A 24,327-nucleotide genomic window follows, 5' to 3' on the forward strand; every position below is an offset into this window, starting at 1 on the left:
GGCGGGCGGTGGGTGGCGGCGGGCGGCAGGAAGGCGGGCGGGGAGGGAGGGAGGGGAAGGAGGAGAGGGAGGAGGGAGGCGGGAGCACGAGGTGCCGCTCCGGCCGCCGGTGCGCGCCGCGGGGGGATCGTCCTGCCCCGGCGGCTCCGGGAGGGGGCAGGGGGCGGCCGGCGCTCCCCGGCGGCCGGAGAAGAAAGGGGAGCGGGGGAAGGAGGGAGGGGACGGGAAGGGAAGGGAGAGCGCTGCCCGAGGCGGCCGGAGCGGTGCCGGCGGACGCCGCATAATAGAGAGAGGGGCTTCGCTCCCCGGGAAGCTTCGCTCCGGCGGCGGGGCCGGGGCGCACATGGGGCCGGGGTCGGGCCCGGGGCGCTCCCCTCGGCCGCCCCCTCCCGCCCCGTTCCGGGCCATTTTGAGGGTGAGCGGAAAAAGGTGGTTTGAGGCCAGAGCGGTCGGGGCGCGGGGCGGGGCGGGGGGGCCGCGCTGTGTCCGCGGGCGCGGTGGGGAGCGGAGCGGGGAGCGCCTGTGCGAGAGCGGGTGTGAGAGAGAGAGAGAGAGAGAGAGCGGCGGGGGGAGGGGGGCAGGGTTGTTAGTGAGTCTCAGGGAGAAGGCGCTGCAGGCAATGAGCAGCCATCATTACGTTGCCTTCATTTATCCCGGTAGCGCTAAAGCGGGGGACGCGCTCCCACGGCCGGGGAGCCCCTGGGGCGCTCCCCGCGGGTACCGGGGCCGGGCCGGGGAGCCGGGGACGGGCTGGCCCTGGGGCACGGATGGAAATGGAGCCGCTTTCCCCGGCTCCCCCCGACAGCCCGCTCACGCCCGGCTTTAAAGTAGTTGTTTTTTAAACAGACAATGGACAAAAGGAAAGTAGCGATGGATGCCCGGGAGCTCCCTGTCCGTGCGGGGCCGCGCAACTCTCCCGCACTTCCCCACTTTCCGCCTTTGTTTTCGTTTGGGAAGGGGCCGAGCGTGCCTCCCCACTACAGAAAAGGGCCTTTTTTTTTTTTTTTTTTTTTCATTTGCGAGAAGCTTTTTTTTTTATTTTTTTTTATTTTTTTTTAATTTTTTTTTTTTTTTTTAATTTCCCCTGCCACTTGGGCTTCCGCGGATGTTTGGCTTGGGGAATATCAGAATAAGCTCTGTGCGATAAGTTTGTTTCTGTGTCGATCTTCGTCTCAATTTTTACTCTCATCAAAGCAGATCGCGAGCAGTGTTTATCCTGGAAGATGGCTTTCGGGAGAATGTGTTAGCCTTTTTTTTTTTTTCTTCCCTTTTTCCTTTTTTTTTTCTTGTGTTATACGGGACTAGTGGAGGTACAAACAAGCAAGTTGAACAAAAAATGTTTCTGTTCATTTCCTCACAGATCATCCATTCTAACGACGGCAAAAAAATCTTAATGACTATGACCTTAGCAGCATGGGTAGCTGATTTTTCCCAATTATAAATCCCGTTAGTTTGCGGTAATGTGTGAGTATCAATATATAATTCATATTAAAAAGCATGATCCGTAATTATTCTTCTTTTTTTTTTTCTTTATAAAAGTTGAAATCCATCATTTTCCAATGAGAGTGCTGCATCTGTCGCTTGGAGTGTTTTTGTCTCGCTGTTGCACAACAGAGGCTCTCCAGTCTTTAACCTAAAATGGCAGCTTTAATTTGACTGGGGCCCATTCATTGACAATGATAATAAAAAGGCTGAAAGCTAAAATGTAGCTGGATGCTTGGGGCACGTATGCAGAACACTTTCCTCTCCATTGCTGGGCGCTGCTAAGAGAGGAACTTCCAAGCTCTCTAGTTTCCACCGTGAAAGTTTCCAACACTTCTTTTTTCTTATCAGCAAAATAAAAATAATAATTAAAGAAATCACATTGCTCAGCATAGACCATATTTTAGACATCCAGTTTTCTTACAAACTTAACGGTGAGGCGATAGTCAGAGAGAGCTCTGTTAAAGAGGTCTGCATTTACAACAGCAGCAGAAAAATTCTAGTAATTACTTCTAAAATAAGACATAGTTTTGGGGAAAATTAACCATTTCTTTCTGGGGTTTATAACAGGTGATCAGAACAATTACATTCTGTATATTTTCCTATCTCCAGCTACTAAAAGTGGGGAGTATTGCTTGTTTCTTCTTGTTTGGTGTTGTAAATGTGCTCAGGGCTTTGCAGAGTTCCTTCTGATAGTGTACTATTTTCCTCTAGGTTAAAACCACAGCTGCTTGGAAAAAGTAATTATTTTTGGTCTTAGACATAATGTGAAGTTTGGAACAGTTTTGCGAAACAAAATTTCCTGTACTAAAGTGTTGGTGAATGCCACAGATTCACACATCTTGTCCTGTCTTTCTGTTAACCTGAACTGCTTATTTTCAGTCTCTTTTGAGCTGTTTTTAGTAAGAAATTTATAAAGATCAATATTAAAGCCATTGCACAGGCTCTTAGAAGAGTATTAAATGCTTGTGATTGCAAGTGTAACTGAATTACTGATTTGCTGATACTAATTGGATAATCATATTTGACCAAATATCTTACTAAATATTTAACAATGTGATGACATATCTGTTATTGCTTGTAAATCCTGGTTAGGTTATTTAAACAGAGGAAAAAGCCTTATATTTGTAACCCAAAATTATTTTATTGCCTCTTCAGTAATGAAGGAAAGTTTCAATCACAGGCAAGGATCACACAGTCCTTTTAGGAAAATGAAAATTTCTAGGGATGTTGCATTCTAACAGCGTCAGTAAAAATGAGCTTTAGTGGAATACTTCCTATTGCAATCAAAACTCAGTGCAGTGATGGGAGATTTCAGTTGTGAGCAGTTCCTTTTGGATTTGGTTAATGTGGAAACCTGAGGAGCAGTGTGAAGGTTTCTCTGTCTGTGTAGAGGGGTCAGTTAACCTGAGTGTAGTTCTTTTTCCACACAAGTTATTTTCTGTTTTGAAGTGAAAACGATGAATGTTTGTGGTGTTTCCTGTTAACGCTCAAATAATATTAGGACTTTAATAGGACATGAAATGAGTTATTTGTGAGTCCAGGTGGATCAGGCCGATGGTGAAGCTGCAGGCAGTGCACTGAAGAAGGATGTGCTGCTCAGTCTGGGCTTGGCATGGGTGGGTGGGTGTCGTGGTCCTGTGCTGCCCCAGCACACAGGGAGGCTCCGTGCCAGGTCTGTGCCCCACGGAGAGTGGCTCTGCAGGCAGGAGGACCTGCAGCGTGAGGATACAACAAAACCTAAACAAAGACAACCCAGACATGATATTCTGTAAAGCTGGAAAGGCCTGAGTAATAGGGGCTTCTCAGGTTTTCCCAGAGCTGCTGAAGTGTGGCGGTGAGGCTGTGTTCTGCCATATCCAAGGCATCCTACAGCAGCTGGCTCTTGGGGGTTTGGTTCTGTTTGGAGCGTATAGTGTGATAGGTAGAGGTTGCTAAGGTGAGAGGAGGTGGAAAAAAGTAAACAGAAAGAAAGAGAGTGGAAATAAATGCAAGTGTCTCCTTGAATCCTGTACCTTGCCTCTATCCCTTATTTCTCACTCATTTTTTACATTAGTTTTCAGACAGAAAGCTTTTAAAATGTGCTGATTGGTATTTGCTCTTGTGAATCTGGCGTTATTCAAAGAAATGTCTGTGGCTAGCAAGGCTACAGGCAACTGTGTGACAAGTGCTATGTGTGTCTGAAGGTCTTCCTTCCCCCAGTTCCCTTAAATCCTCACTTCCAAACCCTTACGAATTTGTCCGCTGTGAACAAATCAGTAACTGCTCAGATTTATGAGCTGGTTAACTGATGCCCATAAGTAACATGGGTGATACTTTTATGTTACTTTAATGTTCCCTGTATACAAGAGAAAACTGCAAATTTTAGTAAATAATTAAACTGTCTTTCTGACAAATGAGCCTTTTGTGTGTAGGTGAGGCTTTAGCCTTCATTTTTCCAACAGAAAAGTTACTGTATTAATTTAGCTTTGCCATTTAGCTATCAATTTAGCTTCATCGTTAAGACAGACATTAACTCCATCGTTTCTCATAATTTATATTTCCATGAATAGCTTGTTAGCACAAATACAAACTACTGGATTTTAATGGAAGAAAATCTTAAATACAGTCTATATTGTAGCAGTGATAAAAAGGCAAAGGGAAACTCCAAAAATTATTTAATTTTTAGAACTCTTTCAGAGGAAGGAGTGAGGTACAATATGCAGAAGCATCCCATGGTTTTATTAGGGTTCTGATGAGATACTGAAACCTGATGGAAGCTTTCCTCCTGATTTCTTTCCACCCGCACAATGTGACTAACTTTCAGTGATTCGCATCTTACCCAAGATCAGCAGTCATGGAAATACCACGTCGTAGTTGGGCACTAAAAATCTTTCATGGAAAATGAGGTTGGAAGGCATGATGCAAAAAAATAAAAAGGAGGTTATGACCTAAAGGACACATTCCAAGAGCCCAAATATGACAACAAAGCTCTTAAGGGTATTCTTAAGTATATAAAAGCTGATTAGCTCTTAGCTTCCAACATTGTGACTTTTCTGAGATGTAAAGGTGCACCTAGAAGAAGCCAAGCCCAAACCAAGGATCCATGTGCTGCCACTTGGGTTCTTCTCTGAATGCTGCTCCATAGCAGTTTCTAAACACTCTGGTTGTTTTTTGCTGCCCTTATTCTAAATGTATTCTCCTTTAAAAAAAAAGAAAGGAAGGATACAACTTAATTTAAGCACTTTCTTTTAAAAGTTGGAATTCAGTAAAAGAGTGCTAGTTACCTTATAAGCTACTGTTTTAGTAGAACATTGTAACACACGACTTTGAAAGCTTATTGGCATATGGGAACTAACCAGAGGCCCTTGCTGGTATGATGTAGGGCTAGCTTTGCTCTCTAGTGACCTATATAGCTATTTTGGGTGTGGTTTTGCTTGGCTTTCATGGGAGCTGAGTCCAACCTTCCTCTGACACAGACAATTGCTGTGACGAGAGGGCCTTGAGGGGAATGGTGGGGAATAAATAACTTTGGGAATCAATTGTCTGGAAAAAGTCATTGCAGCCAAAATGTCTGCCCTCTTCCTAATGGTTCTGAGGGGAAAATAAAAATTCACATATATGGTCCTGATCCTAGAGGTTATTCTGTTCAGGTTTCATTTAAATATGAGCTTGTGTTTGGGGAGAGCAATGCAGCAACCTGGGAGTAGCTGGCATGTGGCAAATCCAGTGCTGGATAGTTTTGGAAGCACTTTATTTTAATGTCCTTGAGCCACTTTTTAAGCTGTTCAGCTGAGCTTTCTGCTTGCTGGTAAACTTCAACAGGTAGCTAGCTTTAAAATTTCTTGGTGATTTTGAAAGAAATTGACCTGCCCACAGTTTATTTTGATCTCTTTCTACAAAGTAAGTGTCACTTAAAACATTTTGTGGAGGTACATCAGATGTACAAAGCATGATTCCTTCTGTGCCGCAGAGGCAGTCCTGCTCTGAAAACAAAACTTTTTATTTCTGCTTCCTCCCCATTCTACTCCCCTCCCCCCAGCTTTCCCATAGATTTTGTTCCTCTTCAGGTTATGCCTTTCCTGTTGGGTTTTTAATCTTTTTTCCAGTTCATACTGCTTTCTGTTTGCTTAGTGGAGTTGTGTTTTTTTGCCAGCCCTAGATAATTAGGATATGTGGCAAAATAAACATGTGTTTCAACTCCTAATAATGCTGTTTTCTCCCCAAACCATGGAGGATGCCTAAGTTGGTGTGGGGAGGGCTGGCTGGCTGCACCAAAGCTTGAAGTCTCACAATTAGTCCCTGGATGCTGTCATGGCAAGAGGATGGCTGGCAGCAGAGCAGGGGGCTGCTGCAGTGTGCTGGCAGCTTCCCAAAGGTTCTTCATGACCCTTTGAAGAGGAAAATCCTCTTGTTTCAAGTTTTGTTTGCATGAAAGTGACATTCCCCCATCTTTTAATAGTGGATAGATAGAGCTGTAGTGGTTTCTCTTGCTCTGTACACTGAGTAGTTGTGAGTGGGGAGGGTCTAGTCCCATGACAATTTTGAAATGGACATAACCATTGTGGGCTATCCCTTGCCAAGCAGAGAAATTTGGGGTGTGGGATGGAGCTCCTGAAGGGATTGTGATATTTCTGAAAGAAATGGGGGAGCTTTGGAGACCAGGAACTATGTGGTAAAGCAGATCAGAACATGGAACAAGGCCAAGGAAGACTTTAATAAAAGCACTTTTGTCCTCGATCTTAAAATAGGAAGCCTGTGGATTTATTTACAGGGTAAACAGGATTTGTTAAGTGGGTAGTCACTACGTGAGAAGGAATACTGGTCATTCTTTGGGAGAGAATTCAGGTGAAGACTGAAGCTGAGCTGAAAGCTGGAATTTTAGAAGTTTAGACATCAGTAATAGGGCAAAACATGGAGAAAGTCTTCATCATAGAAAGCATTGAGGTTGGTAGTGCTGTTCTGGGAGAAATGTGAAACAAGCTCTTACATAATAGAAACTGAGAAACTCGCTTCAAGTCTTTGGTATTAACTTGGATGAGCTAGTAAGTGGGAAGTCTGAGTTGATGACAAGTTATGAAAAAATATTCTTTGCTTCAAAGAGGATCCATCAATGTAGCTGTTGAGATTGAAATCCAAAGCTGAAATGCTACTTGGTAAAGCGTCTTGCAGGAAAGTGCATGTCAGTCTGTACTGGAGGGAATGGCAGTTTAGTATTTCTTCAAGTTGAAGATTAACTGCCAGAAAGGCAATGCAACTGACGTGGTTTGTAATGCTCGATAGAAGGAGGATTCAGGGGAGTAATGATGAGGCTAACAGATGTTCAAAAATCATTCTGATAAGGCTGAGATAAAAGTGCATGAAGGTGAGAGACTGGTAAATTTCAAGGATGCATCTTAATTAGTTGTTCAGGGTATAACAAATGTTTTCTAAACCTTACCTGTTCCTGGACAGGAGAGCCTATCTGAAGTCCAGGAATGAGGCATCCCAAGTATCCTGCTGCTTGAAGTTCTGTATTTGAATATGTCTTGTTGTCTCATGTGGGATAAGAAATACTGAAACAACCATAACTGCAGTTACTGTCTTGAAATGAGATCTGAAATTATGATTTCATTTTTTTTGTCTCAATTGTCTGGCATATATCTAGGCAGGTCCTGTGGATTTTTGAAAATGTGCTCCGGTTTGTGCTGCATCTGGACTGAAGTAGCTGCTTGTTGGATTTGGTGGTTTATTGCAAGGCAGCTCATCATCTCCAGTTCTTGGTTTGAGAGGTGCCAGGACTATGTTGCTAATTCCTGGAAAGATCAGGCAGCTTTGCAGGGTGGAGTAGTTGTGTCAGGATGGCTTAAAGGAAGGCCCTCTGATGTAGTAGCCAGTGTCTATGTGAGTTCAGAGATTCCTTTAAACTCTGATGAGGGAACTCTCACTAAGAGTATAATTCTTGCCTTGAGTCGTTTTAACCGTGAAGAATTAAAGTGAGAGTTTATAGTGAGCAATTTAATATCTCTCTTGATTTAGGAAGGAATCATTCAGAAAGTGAGTTAAATAAGGCTTTCTGGACTGCCTCAGGATGTTAGTCTGGGAGAGAACTGCTAAGTAATTCAGTTTATTTATCAGTACCTTTGTGAGATGTCTGCTGTGCTTTGCATTCACTCAACTTAGTGAGAGGGGTACAGCCTTGCTCATCTTCACTTTAATCATTGTTCTTTCACTGGGGGGAAGTGAATAAGCAGGCTTCAGCTTCACTTCCTCTTTATTTCTGTATTGATTTCTACAAAGGTACATTGTCATTTTCATTTTTTTGTTCTTTTTATTTTTGGACAGAAGCAAGTGAAACATGCTTCTTTAATTCTGTTGTAATCTTTACAGAGGTTACTGGGAAAAAAATTGCCTGTTTCACCTGCATTTCTCCTTACTACAGTTCTGCAGTATTCCTCAGCCCATGCAGTCTTCTCTCACAGAAGTGACTTTTAGTGAACATACTTTTACAGTTCAAACAGGATTTGAACCTTGTGGAAGCCATGCTGAAGGAAGGGGTTGTTCTGTAGAAATGGCATGGCTATTGGAAGAATCAGCCTGTTACAGGCAGCAGTAGAACAGAAACATGTCTTACAGCTTGGGTCCAAGAATCTTTGTAGTACATGGTAATCTTAGAAGTGGAGCATATTAGTTGTTGCATTGAAACTATTAAAAAATAAAGAACGAAAAATGGAAGGAGAGTGTTTGTGTGGCTTTTGACTTACCATGGCCAGAACTAGAGAAATCCTGTGGTTAAGGTGACTGAATTCTTGAATGGTGAGTTCTCAGGGAAGTAAGTTAAGGCCTCACACACCCCTGCCACCTCCTGCCCAAACCATGACTACTTATTTTTGTGAGGTTAAAAAATAAAACCTTGGCTAGAGTAAAGGTGTCAGGTGAAAGCAATTGCTTCCATAGCTCTTTTCATAAGAAATTTCCCTAACATTGTGTTTTAAGATTTATCTCCTCAATCTCTTTCTCTTCTTCACCTTTGTCCTAGGGTGACTACCTTTCTCTTTCTCCCCTCTCAAAAGAAACCAGGATGCTTATCTTCCTGCCTGCCTCTCTGGATGGACAGCCTTTGGCTTGTCACTGGTTCATATGTGACTTCCCTGAGATTGTCGTGTGACCAGTGGCACAACAGGACTGTGCAGTATGGGGCTGGTTGGGCCATACAGATTTTGGCTGTCTGAGGAGCTGGACTAAGGAGGGGTTCTTAGAGGTGGATATTAGTGTCAGCTGGGATGCAGGCTGTGTGCCCAAACTTATCCTCTGGTGGGGCTTCTGGGATCTACTGCTGTCTTCCTTTGTGTACCTGTGTGCCAATTGGGGTTTGGTGATGTGTTCTGTGGCTGCCCAACATGAAGATTTTTGGTGGGAAGCTGATAGGGTCAGAAAGGCTAAAAATCCCTTCTCTAATTGGATAAGGTGTGACAATGGTTTTGGGGCAGGGTGTTTTTTCCTCTTCAGCATATGCTGGAAAGCCACTGTTTCTGTGTTGAGGAGCCTCCAGATAGGCAATGAACTTTGCAGAGTGAGATAGATTCAATGTGGCTGTGGGAGTGATACATTTGGTACACCTTGTCTTCTCTCTTCTGGAGTGAAACAGTACATCAGCAGCAGACAGTCCATCACGTAGGGAGACAGATTGATCCATGGACAGAAATCACTGGGCAGAAAACGTGGGGACTAGGCAGCTGTAGAACCTGCTTCCACCTTGTTGGCTTGACTGCCTCCTTCCATCAAGGTACTTTCTCTTAGGCATATAAGCTGTCCTCTGGTAGGTTTATTTTGGATACTGGTGACAAAAGTTCTTGCTCTTTTCTGCTTATACAGAATACTTGTTTCTCCATCATAATGCTTATTGAGATTGGTGGTCGTTCCCAGGGTTGTTTGGGCTTTTGGTTCTTGCTTGTTTCTTTATGGTTTTTAATTTGTTTGTTTTTAAGTTAAAAAAAAAACAAACCACAAACCAAAAATTAGAGTGAAATCTGCCAAGCTTTCTTTACCCTCCTCATCTAAGACATCCTCATCTTGATATTATTGTAAGAACTTTTTTCTTCTGATAGAGTATTATACTTAAATCTGTGTAAGAATATTTTTTTTTGTATAAGTGTTCTGTAGCTCTGAAGATGGCTGAAAGCTGTTGAATGTTGTCTTGTGGTCCATCCAATCATTTGTAAGTCAGGGTATGGTTTGAGAAATGCAGTGAGCTAATTTAACGGGACATTGTTCTGAAAGGAGAAGTTTCCTCTCTGCCTTTGTCCCCCTGCACCCTTCCTCACAACCACATGGCTCTGCTACTTTTTTTCAGCAGCAGTGCTTGTCAGGTCCTTCTGTGAGCCACTTTAGTTCACCAAAATGGCAGAAAAATAACTCTGTAAAATGGAGAGCATTTTGCTGTTGTAATGAATCAAACTGGCTCATAAAAGGATCTGATGAACACCAGAGCTGGTACTAAGGACGAGGGGGGCCGCTGGCTTGGAGAGCAGCAAGCCCTTTTCATCTTTTCATTTTGGTGGCAGTGAGCAAGTGGATTGGATCAGTTGCCTGGGAACCTTCATGGGAGAAAGAGAAATAGAGTAATCATCTGTGAAGCAAAGGACACGAAAAGAAAAATGTGCTGGTCTGAGTTAAAATAGATATTAAAATTTGTTTATTCTGTTGATGCTATGGATTGCATGCTATAAAAATTTGTTAGAATTAATAATCCACTGCCCAGAAATCAGTTTTTTCTCTTCAGGTAGAAATACAAAGCCTAAAAGATTTACTGTTGTATAAATAACTTGTTTACTCTTTCAAATGTGAAGTATTTAAACTTTGAGACAATTTATTCACAAGAAAGGGAAGGAGGGGGTTGTTGTTGGTTTTGGATTGGTGGATTTTTTTCTTTTTTTACAAGCTTGAAATCCTCTCTTAGATTCATCAGCTTTGATTCAATTTGTCTGTCTCAAATTTTATCAAGTCAGTGTTTTTTCAGTGTCATCAAGTTTCATCAGTCAGTAATTCAGTGGATTCTGTTATTCAGAGTATTCCCAACTATTTACATTTTCCTGCTGGTTTGAGATGAAATGAGTGCTTGGTCCTAGTAGGTGGCTGAGGCTGTTACTTCCTATCATAGTCTTAAGCTTTCTGACAGTGAAATGAATGCACTCCTACTTGTTAAAATTGATGAAAAAAAGTACGTTGCAAGGCAAATAACACGCTGCTTAGTCACTTCTATAATACTGTACTCTTGCTGCTCTCCAGAGAGAGAAATGGGCAGTTTCCACTGTGTAGCTTAGCAGAAGAATGAGCAACTTACAAAAAGTCAGGGATTCTGACTGCAGCTTTTGCTCAATCCACCTGTCAGCTTGAGGTGACTCTTTCAGCATAGCAGCAATGTGGCATTAGAAGCTGCTTGCATTCTGAAGAGCCCTGGCTTTTTTGTCAGCTTACTTGTGTATATTGACTGCAGTGTGAAAGAAAGGGACTTCTTGCCAGGTGGAAGAATGGAAGCTCATGCTTTCCTTCCTGTTTTTCTCAAGATTTGGACAATTGTATGTGTGTTAATAGAGGCTAAAATGCTGACCATAGTTACAAAAAACCCAAACCTTCATGTACTGTACCTTCTAGATTCCTTTTCTTGGGTTTTACATCTAAAAAATTCCTTTTTAGGATCTACAGGGAATGGCAGGAGGTGCAGGAGAAGGGATTTACAAATTCTATCTTATGGGCCTTGTAAGCTGCATTTGGTGCAAACTGTGAGGAGTGGTGGCCGTGACTAGCGTTGTGTGTGTTCAGAGTGAATATTGTAGTTACTGAAAGCAGCTTGTTTACATTAGGAATTGTATGTGCTAGCTCTAATGGGCTTTAGGAAGCCCAAAGCACAGCTGTAAAACATCTGTCTCTGGGACCAGATCTTGTCTGTCTGATGAGTTGTTGTCCTTCATTTCATGTTCAGATTTAGACAAGAAATAAAACTTATTTTATTTTATTTTTTAAATAGAAAAGTTCTTCAGCCATCCTGCTTGAAGACTGGTTTGTACTTGAAAGGCTATCATGGTGTTGTCTTGAACACAGAACTTAAAATAGTGACTCTGTATTAACTTAACTCCACTTGCTCTTTAATCCGATCATCTTGTTGCTATATGACCTTACAACACCTTAATTTAAAGGCTTCTTATTCCAGTGGATTACATTTGGAGGTGTCTGGTGTGGTAGGCATTGCTACAGGAGGGGCTTAAAAGGAACTTAAGCATTGCCTCAAAAAAAAAAAAAAACCAACAACTCAAGGTGGTGGAATAGGAGCAGTGAGGGTATTTTTCCACTTTGGGATGCTTACTGTTGCTGGTATATGGACAAGGCTTGCTCTGAAAGAGCAAGAGAAATTTTGAGCATATAGTTCTGCTGTACCATAAGAAAAAGTACATTCACTTCCAGTGAGTAAATTTGATGCCCCTTGTCTTAATTACACATGGAAGTGTTATATAAAGTGTTATACACATGGAAGTTATATGAAATAACTGTTTCATGAGTGTGTTTCTGAGTGCATTTCTGAGTGCTTGGATGGTCTTTCTTCTTTTCAAGGCTAGTGACCTGAGCAGGTGGCTGGAAGCCAGGACCTAAAATGCTACTCCAACCTGGTGTGCCAGGTTCATAGTGATGTGCTTTGTGTCTGCCATGTTGAGGTGTGCAAGCAGCAACTATTAGAGTTACCAAGCAGCACTCAGCAAAGGATCTTGGTTCTTTACCAAGCGTTAATTCTGTCTTGCTACTGCTCTCGTGAAGTAGGTAGATAAATGTCGTCCTTAAAAGGAGAGTTGGTCTGATATTCAGCACTTAAAAAAAATAAATCTGTTTTAAGTGTTTAGAGTCTGCATCTGAACAGCCTCCTATTTTCAGGATTTGTCTTCTTCCTTTAAATATTTTTCTTAGGCATAAATTCTAAACAGTTGTATTTTGTGTATTGAGTTTAGGGACCATAAGCTTCCTCCTTGTCCTGTATAGTTTCTTGAACAAACTCTGCCAAATAGTCTGCCATAATATGTTGAGCTTTGGCTTAGCAGTAGGAAGAGTCCAGAGAGTGCACTCTCCACTCTGTGCTAGTAGCCATTTTGACTCACATTTTCTGTCAGGCTTTTCTTCCATATCAAGTCAGGTATTTAACCTGACTAAACTAAATTGAAGCCAAACCCATTATCTGTTGGGTGTGATCTGTGCTATGGTGAGTTTTACTGCACCTGTGAAAACTTTGATCGTTTAGAGTCCTTGAAAATAAACCACTGGCATGTTCTGCTTTGTCTCTTACAGAGGTCTAGCAGAAGGTCTGTTCTACATTGGGAATATGCTGCTGCCTTCAAACTTGGGCTATGCTCAGCACAGAATGGCAGCAGCACTTTCCATGGGTTGGAGAAAGCAGAGTAGGCTGGAAGTTGCAGAGAGACTGGATTCTTCCACTGCTTACAAAAGCAACCGCCAGTGCTCTGAATTTGCAGAGGGAAAATTCTGTACCCCCAGTTCAGAGGATGGGCATGGTTCTCACTTTATAGGTAACAGGGTTTGTTTTCAGCAGCTGATATGTTGCACAATGACTTGTGGATTGGAACCAAGGATTGAATTCAGTCTTCTAGTAATTCCTTTAAGTGCTTAACCTAAATATGTTGTAGTTATTTTAAGTACCTTTTTATAACAGTTGTAAAGCTTCAGGCCAGTGCTTGGAGCTGATATTATCTTTTACAGCTGCTGTTTAAATCAGGAAAAGTATGAAGATTTTAATTTTTTTTACCACTTAGTGCTGTTTTTAAGTCTATTTCCTTCAATCATGAGAAGATTGTTTTAATGAAAGTTCAGTATTCCTCACATTTCATAACACAACTTTGATTTGAGTTATTAAAACCACGCTTTCTTGAGTTGGTAAAAAATGAACTTAAAACCCACGGTAGGTACTGAGTACATCCAGAGATGTCCTGTATGTGCTATAGTATTTAGTATTATCAGTGTTTCTGTTTCTTTTTTTTTTTTTTTTTAGTCTTTTAAGGACTTACAACCAGATCAGAAACTCTCTCTGAATTTTCTGTTGTTGGAATAGTATCCTTTATACAGGATTGGTAGAGTTTTAGCAGAGTCAGATATAGTTTTGGGTGTCCTTGTCTCTCTCATGTTGTGATCCTCTAAAGTGTTGTAATCTCACTTACATTCTTGAAGTACTGGTAACATGGACTGAAATACAGTATCTTCATGAAAGGAGGGTGAAATGTTATACTGGAAATGGTGTATTATTGAAGTAGCATAGTTGTCAACACCTATTAAAACCATGTTGCAAATATCATCTTTCTTTTTTACTACCAGAGGTCTGAATCCTATTTCATAGCAACCAAGGTGGAGGCTATCCAGAAACAGGGCAAGCCCCATAGCCTCCACAGTTCTGCTGCTCAGAATTAGAAAAAGTGATAGGTAATGCTTAATGAATTTCTCTTGCATTAATTCATCTAGTCTTCTCTTGGTCTGTGTAAATTCTTGGCTTCCATCGGGACTGTGCCAATGAGTTCTGCAGCTTAAGTACACAGTGTATGAAGAGCTGCTTCCTTCTATTTGTTTTCATTTGAACCTACCAGCTGCTAGTTTTGTTTGATGTTCTCTAGTTTCCTTGTTAAAAGAGAAGGAGAACAATAGTTCACTGCGTACCTGTTCCATGCCGCTCTTGATTTCGTAAACTTTTTTATTCTCTCCCTGGTTGGCTCTTCTTGAGGCTGGAGATTCAGAAGGGTATTCAAATGCCTGTCACCCCTCTCTTGTCCATAAGTAATTTTAATTTTGAAGTGGAGGTGAGAAGAGCAAACACAGTCACTGCAGCAAGGTATAAGCACCTCATAGACTTGTGTATCCCATTTCTTGTACAATTTTGGGGGGGGGGGGGGGCGGGGGGTGGTTTCACCTCTTTTTTCTTAAATATGCTTAGTGTTCTGTTTACTCTTCTGACAAATCTTGTTTTCCTAGATTATTTATTCTAGCTCCCAAATCATGTTAGGGCTCAGTAAAATGTATGTAAAACAGTCAGATTGCATTTTCTCATGTGTGTTGTTATCTATTTCCTTCCACTGCATCTCATCTGCAGTTTATTACACCTTCAGTGGGTGTGATGAAGGTCTGCTGCTTCCTGCATAGTTGATTTTAATTTTTAGCAAAACGAACTTGTTAATACTATTAGCAAACTCACTTCAAGGTTCACCTCTTTCTAGATCTTTTGTGTTTATGCTGTTAGTGCAGGTGTGGAAAGGGTTGGGTCATGTTTCCTATTGTTCATTTCCTAGTTTGAACTGGTTACTTTCATCCATGTGAAGATCTTCCCTCCTTTGCTGTTGTAGCTTAGTTTCCTTAGGAAACCATTGCTGGAGGACCTTTGTTCAGCAGCTGGCTGATCATCCAGTGTTTTGGTCATCCAAGTTAGCTCAGACTTTGGCCACTTCTCAATTCCTTCAGTGAAATCTCCTGTACTGGTAAGACAGGACTTTGTTGTGGGAAAGCATCAGTGTCATTTGTGTAGTCTGTACTTTGGTATGTGCCCGTGTTTCTTCTATTTTCAACTTACTTGCCCTACTGGGACATTAGACTTGCTGGTCTGTAGTTCTGGGCAGGCTAAAGGTATGACCACCTTTCAAAACTGATGCACAACTGGCAACATGGCAGTGTTGGAGCCTGAGATATTATGCAGCATAGTGGACAGATTTTTAAGGCTGTTTTATCCTGCAGTTCCTCACAGCTCTTGGTGAATCCCATCCAACTCTTGGTGAGTGCACTGGTGACTTGCTGCTGTTTGCTTTGTTTTGACCAAAACTGCCTCTGAAGATTTATGTGCCAAAAAAGATGAAAGCTTGCCTTAGCTTCTCCGATGACAGCAGATGCAGAAAACTTGTAATTTTTGTTTTATTGGAATAATTCTTTCATAGCTTGGTTATATGTTAGTCCAGTGAATTCTCTAGCAGGCTTTGTATACCTGGTATTTGTGAAAGGACCTTTTCTGACTTTGCCCTTCTAGGAACATATCTTTGTTTGCAATTTTACTTGCTAGTTCCTTTGGTCCAATTTATTCCCCTCTTCTTGAGAAATGTTCTTACTGATAGCCTCCCCAGCTTGAGGTTTAACTGTGATGCATTTTTTTTCCTCATGTCTCCGCATTTTTAATATAGTGTTTTTTGTGTTTTCTGTAAATGTTTTCTCTGACTGATTTTGTTTCTTTTACCAAGCTTCTTCATTTTAATGCTTCTTTTTTCTTTAAAAGTAAACATTCTAATGATGTATTTTTGTTGTTTATTCCTGTTTTAGGAATGCTAAGTTTAAATATATTTAATGGATTTCACTGGCAGTAGCCATGAATCATGATAAAACTAAGTCAAATATGACAGGAACAAATCTGAATAGTTATATAATTTCATGGACGTTTAACTAGTCCACGTTCTAGTTAAAATGTGGCAGTGTTGCCCTGTGTGCTTCAGTGTAACTTCATATAAATAGTTTGATACATACAGTTTAAATGCTTTTATACTGTAATTTTTTTGTTGCCAGCAAACTGGTCACCTTACCAAGTTGTACAAGTGGGATGGAAATTTATTTTGAATGCCACTGATTTATTTAGGAGTGAGACAAAGTATGTGACTGTGTCCTTCAGTTATAATTCCCCATCAATTGTAAATTGATGTGTTTGTTCAAATGTACAGTATAAAACAGTATTACAATCAAGCTGCAGTTATCATGGGAGCCATAACTTCTACTTTTCTTTTTCTTGGCTCTCTGTGTGAAAAACTGTACTGTAGTATATTATTTAATTGTTTAGTACTGAGGTCTCTCTGTTTTATCATAGTGTGTGACATGCTACAGTACCACTCTGTATAAAAACCTTTGGTGCTTGAAGCAGTGGTGGAACAGTAAGAGTTTATTCATGTCTTCATGTATAGATGTGTGAACACCATATTTAGAAGAACTTTTGCACAAATAATAACCACTTGGTACTGCAGGATTTTTGAGAATTATATTTCTTTGCTTAGCTGAGAATGACTTGGAAAGACATAAGTCTGTAAATCTGAAGTCATGGGCATGACTGTTACTTCTGTGTTTCATTTGGTAACTTGTGTTAGGGAAGAGGCTCTCATGAAAGTTACTTGCTTTTTCAAAGTAGTCTGTAACATGCACTCACACAGTATTTTAGCATAAGCAACTGAAATCTGAGGAATTTTATACTAAAGTAATGGAAAAAAAATGTTGGCTGTACTAAGACAATGAAATATTTAAGAACTCATGGTCATGAAAGTAGGCAAACAGGTTTTATATAGAAGAAGCAGTTACGTTTTCAAAATAGATGCTCTGAAGGGTGCCAAATATGAGTTCATAAGATGAAGAAATCAACAGAGTTTTAAAAGAGATCTTACAAAATGAAGTTTTTTGTTAACACGAATGCAGGAGTCATGAAAGGTTTGTGCCTATTTCGGTTGTTGAGGAGTCATGATCCTGCTTTACTAAGTTAATATTTAAGCTTTCTCATGAAACCTACTACAGCCTCTAGATAGCATGCCATATGTACAAAATAAACTCATCAGTTGTTTTGTTTTCTGCTTAAAAGTAAAATTGCAATCAATATCTGTACAGGTAAATCTGTTACGGGTGACAGGAAAAGGAACTATGCAGAAATACAGGGTTTGTTTTAAGAAAGAACTTAGAGGAATTTAGGACGTGTTCATTTCTTAGTTCAACTAATACAAGCAAAGCATCTCAAAGAAGAGGGAGAAGTGGTTTTCTGTTTGCAAAGAAAAGATTGGTAACAGAAGAAACAAGTGACTGGCTGCTCTTGCCATTCATTTTTGTATCTCTTCCCTAACTAATGCATTTTGAATTTTGCCTCCTAAGTAACTTTAATGAAGAATAGAGGGGAAATCTAGAATTTGTTTAAAAGCAGTGTAGTTGTGTCATAGTAGGATGTATCTCTGCTCTTGGAAGACCACAAGCTATCAGTCATTTAGCACTGAGTTTTAAATGGAATAGGTGCTTTTATAGGCTGATTTATTAGAATGCATTGCTTATAGCCTTGTTGAAAAATGTCACTAGCGAATTTGATGTGAAAAAATGGCATGAGCACAGTTGGGGATTTTTTCATGGTCTATGAATAGCTGATAAGCAAAACAAGGTGCTGTAATGCTGTTGTTTTCTCTCTTAACCTCCTTGTCCCCTATCCTCCCCCACATACAAGATTTTGAAAGTGGCACTGGGAAGGGGAAGAAGGTCTTAATCTACTAGCACGAACGAAGCTATGGATTTTCGATTTTTTGCTCCTATTTCTTTGATCCTTCTCAAAAGCATATATCACTTGTCTTCTCTCCACCCTCAGCAATAAGGCAATATCTTTTTGGGGCTTTTAAAATGCCACCTTTCTCTTCACCAAATACATTTTTCAAGTAAGTTGGCTGTTGATGATTTAATGATCTTGTTAGTATTATCTTTAATTTTAATCAAAAGGGTGTATGTGTTGATGAGGGGCATGAGATGAAATCATGTGCTTTGTTTTAGAGGACTGGAACTAAATGATCTTTAAGGTCCCTTTCAACCCAAATTATTCTATGATTCTGTGATCTGTGAAACAGTTATGCCTCTATGCAGAATAGAGTCACAATGTAGGGTTTATTATAGGATAAAACCAAAACTGACTCTTTGACAGTTTTCCTTGCTTTTTCAAAGGCTCAGATATATATTTATCCTTCTGATCTACTCTTAAGTTTAACTACAATAGAAAACTCTGGGAAATTTTACGTGGAAAGTACTTTAAAATGTTCATAAAGACAGACAATCCCACCTTGGTTCTGATGCCTCCTTTCCACCTTCTTCACGTGATTATTGATCTGAATCAGACATTTTTCCATCACTTGGCTAAATGTTCTTAGTAACGAGATAGATAAGAAATAGGAATTAAATTATCTGTTTCTGTGTAAGTACAGTTTCCGTATGGTAAAGAATGATGATTTTTCTTTCCTCTGGTCTCCTTTTACCCATGTATGTCTAGAAAAGAAATAGTCAAACCACCAGTTAAATGTTTTTCACAGAGAAGTAGAAGACTAATCTGGGCATTTAATGTATTGGGTGTAAAAGAAAAATGATTATCTGAATATTCAGGTAGATTCTACTGTAACACAGAGAAGCTGTATGTTGGAGTAACTTCTGAAAACCATGTAACTGCAAGGAAAAGAAAAAGGCAACAAACCAGTATGGCAAATTTGAGTGGGTAAGCGAGTTGGGGCCTAAAGGTGAAGGGCCTGGATAGTTTCAGAATATATGGACAGGATTAATGGAGGCATGTTTAGAATTGGTAACACTGTTGACACTAGTGCCTACAAACACTGCATTTTTATAGATTGGAGTCCCATCCATCATCTCTAGCCATTTCCAAAAATCAAGAGATCTGAATTCTCTTACCATATTCTGTCTTGTGATAAATTTGATTAAATCTAGCTATTCTTCTAGTAATGGCACATTGTTACCCTTGGAAATTACAAAGTTGCTGTGCCTTACCTAATGGAATCTATTATATGTTTAAATACATGCAGAACTTGTATTTTCTGTGTTAAAACCTGCAAACTTTATATTAGGTTCTCTTGTGTCTTGTAATTTCTTTTTAAAATATTTCTGGAATTGGATCTTCTGTGTAATTAACAGCATCCATAAAAGTGATCTGTGAAGGAAAGATCATTGGCTGGGATATTGTTGGGTGTGGGTGTTTTGTTTTGGTTTTTTTTTTTTTTTTTTTTTTTTTTTTTTTGGGATAAACAAAATCTAAAGTAATGCATGTTGTGAAACTTAGTCCAAGTCAAGGTTTCTTTAACATGAAATGTCATTCACTGGAATTAGACTGATTAGTGACTGGCTACATACTGAGGCTTCTGTTTTAAGATACAGGTATTTTCAATAGTAGAAGGTTAAAAATGGTATCTTGAAATATGCTTCTGTTATCTTGAAATATGTCTTGAGTCAGCAGCTAAGTCAAGTTCTGGTTTTGAAACCTGATAGATCCCAGCCTCTGGTATTCCTTCAAATAAAACTGTCTTTTGCTTAGAGATTGGACATTTGGAGTTAGTCATAGATGTGAGCTTTGTGAAGTTGCAAAAGTGAGGCTCGGGTTACAGAGCCAGAAATCACTCTGTTAGAAGTTTAATTTGTTCGTTCAAGAGATTTGGCATAGTCCAGGGTAGAAACCTGTTCTCCAGAATAGCATTCACTTTCCCTAAAACCATGTGTATATTTCATTTTTTCCTGGCTAGATAACTGACTGCAGCAAAATGATTATGTGAGGTAAAGCTGAAAAATTACAAAAGAAAAATTACCCTCTTGCACTAATTTTTGTAAATTAATTACAGGTTATTCTTCATTTATGACCCTTAAAATCCATATTTCCTGCTAGAGAACTAATAACTCTTCAGCAGATCAAACCTTTCTCTTTGGTCTGTAATAAATATGGCTTATGTTGTAGATACTTGCTGTAAGCTTTGGAATCAGATATCTTTTGGTCTATAAATTTTTTATTTTCTTATGCTATTTGTTGAAGGTAATTATGAGTTATTTGATGATCACTGAATAATTGCACTTGATAGACTGAGTGAATCCACTGTATCTAACTTTTGGTAAAAGATCATCTATGTAGTGATGCTGGATGATAAAGAGACTGCTAATTCATTTAGCTTCAGGTATAGTATTGCAATTCAGTCATCTCACTCTTGCTATCCCTTTAAAATGGCTTCTAAATTGTTGGAGAAGCATCCTGTGTGATAGCTCCTGTATTCAATGAGTTCTTGGATGTTTCTGAAAGATTTATAGTGAAGTCCAAAGCATTTCAAGGCCAAGTATAGCAGTCTTGTCAGATGCAGCTTTACAGCCTAGTGACTTATAATGAGAGTAGAATGTAATTAGAAATTGTCTGTGTCTTTACCGAGTACTGATGAAAACTATGGCTCAAAGGTTAATTCAAATAATAATTAATATTGGTTTCTGTCAGAACAGGGTGGTAATGAAATCTTTGTCATACAATGACTCTGATTTTAAGAAGAGGGTGCATAAGAAAGAGAGGCTAGTGTTTACCTTTTCTGATTATATTCACTTATCTTACAATCAGCATGATGGCTTGATAAAGCATAATTTGAGAGCAATTTAAACATACTCAGAAATATTACAACCTACAGTGAAAATCATCTAATGTGTTGTGTCTGTTTATGGAGATAGATTTATGGCTAGATTGCTGAAGTAGATGGATTTACTACAAATGATCCTTAAGGACTGCATATGAATTTTTTGTTGTTGATAATAACTGATCAATACCATGTGTTTGTGGAAAGTCTTCCTAGTAAGATTTGCTAGCATGAGAAATGTGGGATGTTACATTGATGTTTGTTTAAATTGGACTAGTTTCAAGGAAAGCGATAGACCAGGTTTTGCTGGCAACCAAAACAAATTCTGTTCAGTTTCTTTTCCCAAGTTGAAACTTTCTATTGGAAAAAAAGAGATGCTGTTAGCTTTGCTGAAGCTAAACCCGTAATTTTTCAGTTGCCAGTAGTCAGTGAGCTACTAGACCTGTTATTTTGAGAAGCATTTCATGAATACTTTGCTGTCACCTGGTTTTCCTGTATCTGGTCTGATCTTGTTCTTAAAAGCTGCCTACCAAAAAGCTTCTCCAGAAAGTTACAGCTGTAGCTTGGGTTTATGGGTCACATAGTTCTACATTGCATGCTTTTCTCACACCACCTATTCTGCCTGCTTGCCTTAAATGTTACCGCATTGCCTCCCACAATTTTAAATTTGCTGTAATTTTAAGGTTGTTTCCTCTATTGCCAAAAAGGAACTCTAAATGCCTCTAAATTGGATCTGACAAAGATCAGATATTTTCATTCTTATGCATGTGAAAGTGATCTCAAGACTGATTTTTTTTTCGCTCATCTGGATAATGCTTCCCATACAAACTGCTTCAGTTTTTGGGAAGCAAAGAGAGTGCACAGTCAAGATCAGACTTCTCTGGAGCAGTGGCACCAGCAGGGCATAAGCTACATGGTAGGGGTGGGAGCTGAGAAAGGGGATGTGCATGTGTGTGTTCGGAGAGTGTTTTAAACTGTGGAGATGAGAGATAATGAAGCATTATGTTGGTTTCTTGGTGCTATTCCTGCTGTTCTTTCTTCATACATTTTCTCAAAAGCCAGGATAAGAGAGTTCTGTGCTACACTGGCTGCTATACTGAAATTTCCACTAGATGAGGTAGGAAAAAACCCCACAAATTTTAATGGTAGCACTGGAGAAAAGCTCACTGTGCAAATTAGATGCTTAAATTTCCTCTCCCTTATTGCAAGCAAGAAAAGTGGCTTGGGAACTGAGTTGCACTTAAGAGTTTGAGCCATCTGCAATGTTGAAAACTCTAGGGAACAAACTTGACCAGGATTTAGAGACCTTTTATCTAAAATTATCTCCATGCAAATTTTTGACAATTTTATTAAAAAAATTCTAAGGGATGGCTGTGAAACCCTTCTTAGTGAATTCAAGTTGCATGTTTTTGCTTAATGGTTTCGTTCTTTAAGAGAATCGTTGTCTGTGGAGTGGATCTGGCAGCTGTAGAAGGTCTGCTGTAATGGTAACAGAAAAAAAAATCATCTTTCTAAATTCAAAATAATGTGAGAGTTACTGAAACGTAAACTCCTAATAAAAAAAAGCTTCACCTGTGACAAGACCTAAATATGTTGGAATTTTTCCTAGTGCTCAATGGTGCTGAAGTACAAGTGTGAATAGATAGAAATTTAAAGAGAGGTGCTTTGTTGAACATTGGAAAAAAAATTTTTTTCTTTTGTTTCCATATATTCCTCCAAACATTCTGTGCCACATTAGGTCATTCTCCCAGTTCCTTTCTTTCCAAGACAGATCTCTATGCTGATGTGGAGGTGTCAATTGAGACCAGTACGTGGTTTAACTAGAGATGCAAGCGCTGGTGTAAATACGCCATCTCCAAATACCAGTGAGAGACTGCATGGTGGGGAGGGGGGATGGGAAAAAGAGAGTGGTCATTTAGTTCATCTCTTTTAATAGTAGAAATGGCAAAGTTCCTGAGGTTAAGTCTGCTTGAAATGTGCCCTAGGCTGTCCTGCAGATTGCTTTCTCCGACCACTCAAAATTTTGGGGAAGGGAATCTTCCAGAGGATTGTATCTGTGCTGTGGAATAAACAGTTGTCGTGTGAAACTGATGTGAGCCTTAGTTTTACTCTGCCTCCACTAAAATACACTTTTACGGTAGTTTGTGCAGGATCAGCACAGAGGAGTACAAAGAGGGAGCTTTTCAGTACAAAGGCTGCCTGTTTGGCCTGCCCAAACCACCGTGAATGTGTTTAAAGGGGACTTTTATTACCATGGAAACTCTCAGACAGGAAGGAATTTGTCCTGCCATATCTAGAAAATAGTCTGTAATGGTCAGCTCTTGGAACAAAAGTGTTTCCAATAGTGGGATATATTTAAAAATTCTTTGGTGAATATATTTTAACACCCCCCCCCCCCCCCCGAATATGTAAGATCCAATCTTATGCTAATGGACTTCTAGTATGGGGATTTAGGAAAGACTGCAGACAAGTACAATGTGAGCAAGAGAACTGTAATGAAAAATCTAAGAAAGTTTTACCTCTCTGTCCAGAAGGCTTCTTAGGTGTTGAATGGATGTCAATGAAATATTCTTCCTTTAAGTAGCGTGTTTATCCATCACAGCCATTCATTGAGGGACTGTGTGTGTGCTTGGCTTGAACTACTGGAGGCTGTCCTCTGAGCACCCATGGATTAATTGCTTTTAGAATGTCTTAACTAATTGCTAACTATTTGTCTCTTGACAAATATCCTTAGGATTCACAAATGGCCTTTAATTTTGTAAATCACAATGAGATATAAGAATTTTTTGTCTAGAAGAAATTCTAATGGCAGATCCCAGAATATTTGCACATCCTTCACTGGAGTTGTACATTGGTATGAAATAACTCTTAAGTCAGCAGTCTCCCAGTCAGCAGGAATAGCTAGAGATAACTGCAAGGTTCTCCATGCCTTCTGTAGTCTTTGGTGTTGATTTGTGTGTTTCATCAGTTAGATGAAAAAAAAATTTTCACCTATTTGACCAAATTAGAATTCCTTGTTTTTCTTTAAGTCATATCAGCAGACACTGCTTTCTCATATCTTTCTGTACAGCAAATATCTGGCTTGTTTTACTGCTGTGCTTTTCAGTTTAAGTTGTTGAACCACCTGGCTGTGGCCTGAAGGCAGTTTGAATGCATGGTATAGTAATAAGCTGATCCAATGGGTTGTGATGCTTGAAATCAGCCGTACCACTCTTGCTTCTTCCCTTGTGCTGTCATTGCTGTTCAGCTACCCCTGTGGTGATGATCCTCTCATGGCAACTAATGGTTAGATCAGCTTACCTTGGGTGCCAGACTGCACCTGAACGTTTCTTAGAGTCTGTGGGGTAATAGTAGAGTAAAAGCATCATGCTTGTGGTTAGGAAGAGGAATAACTAAGGAGGAAAAATTGTAATGAAAACTTTCCACTGCCCTGTCAATTTTGCAGTTGCTCACAGCTGCTGAAAATCAATGTTCAAAGTCTAATTCTACGTGGCAGGCCAGGTAACGAACAGTTTTATATACGTGTATATATATAATGGAGTATTTCTGTGTGCCTTTTACAAGTGTTGACTGACCTTGTTTGCGTTATCTGGGTTAACACTGTAATCTCCTGCTCTAATATCAGGACTTCCGTCTTACAAGTTGATCAGTTTAGTTTCTTGTCTCCTGACTTGAGGAACCAAAAGGATTGCAGAAGATAGTTCCAACC

The 24,327-nt window shown here is 39.9% G+C and overlaps 1 protein-coding gene across 1 annotated transcript in view; it reads left to right on the forward strand.

Moving 5' to 3' along the window:
* The first annotated feature begins 742 nt into the window (after positions 1-742).
* Positions 743-24,327, forward strand: part of CHD7 (chromodomain helicase DNA binding protein 7) — a 129,962-nt gene continuing 106,377 nt past the window's right edge. The window contains exon 1 of the mRNA XM_083884904.1: positions 743-1,464. The gene's annotated coding sequence lies outside the window, so the exon portion shown is untranslated. The remainder of the gene's footprint in view (positions 1,465-24,327) is intronic.

This window comes from Zosterops lateralis (genome assembly GCF_965231275.1).
Source record: "Zosterops lateralis genome assembly, chromosome: 1".
Taxonomy (NCBI): Eukaryota; Metazoa; Chordata; class Aves; order Passeriformes; family Zosteropidae; genus Zosterops; species Zosterops lateralis.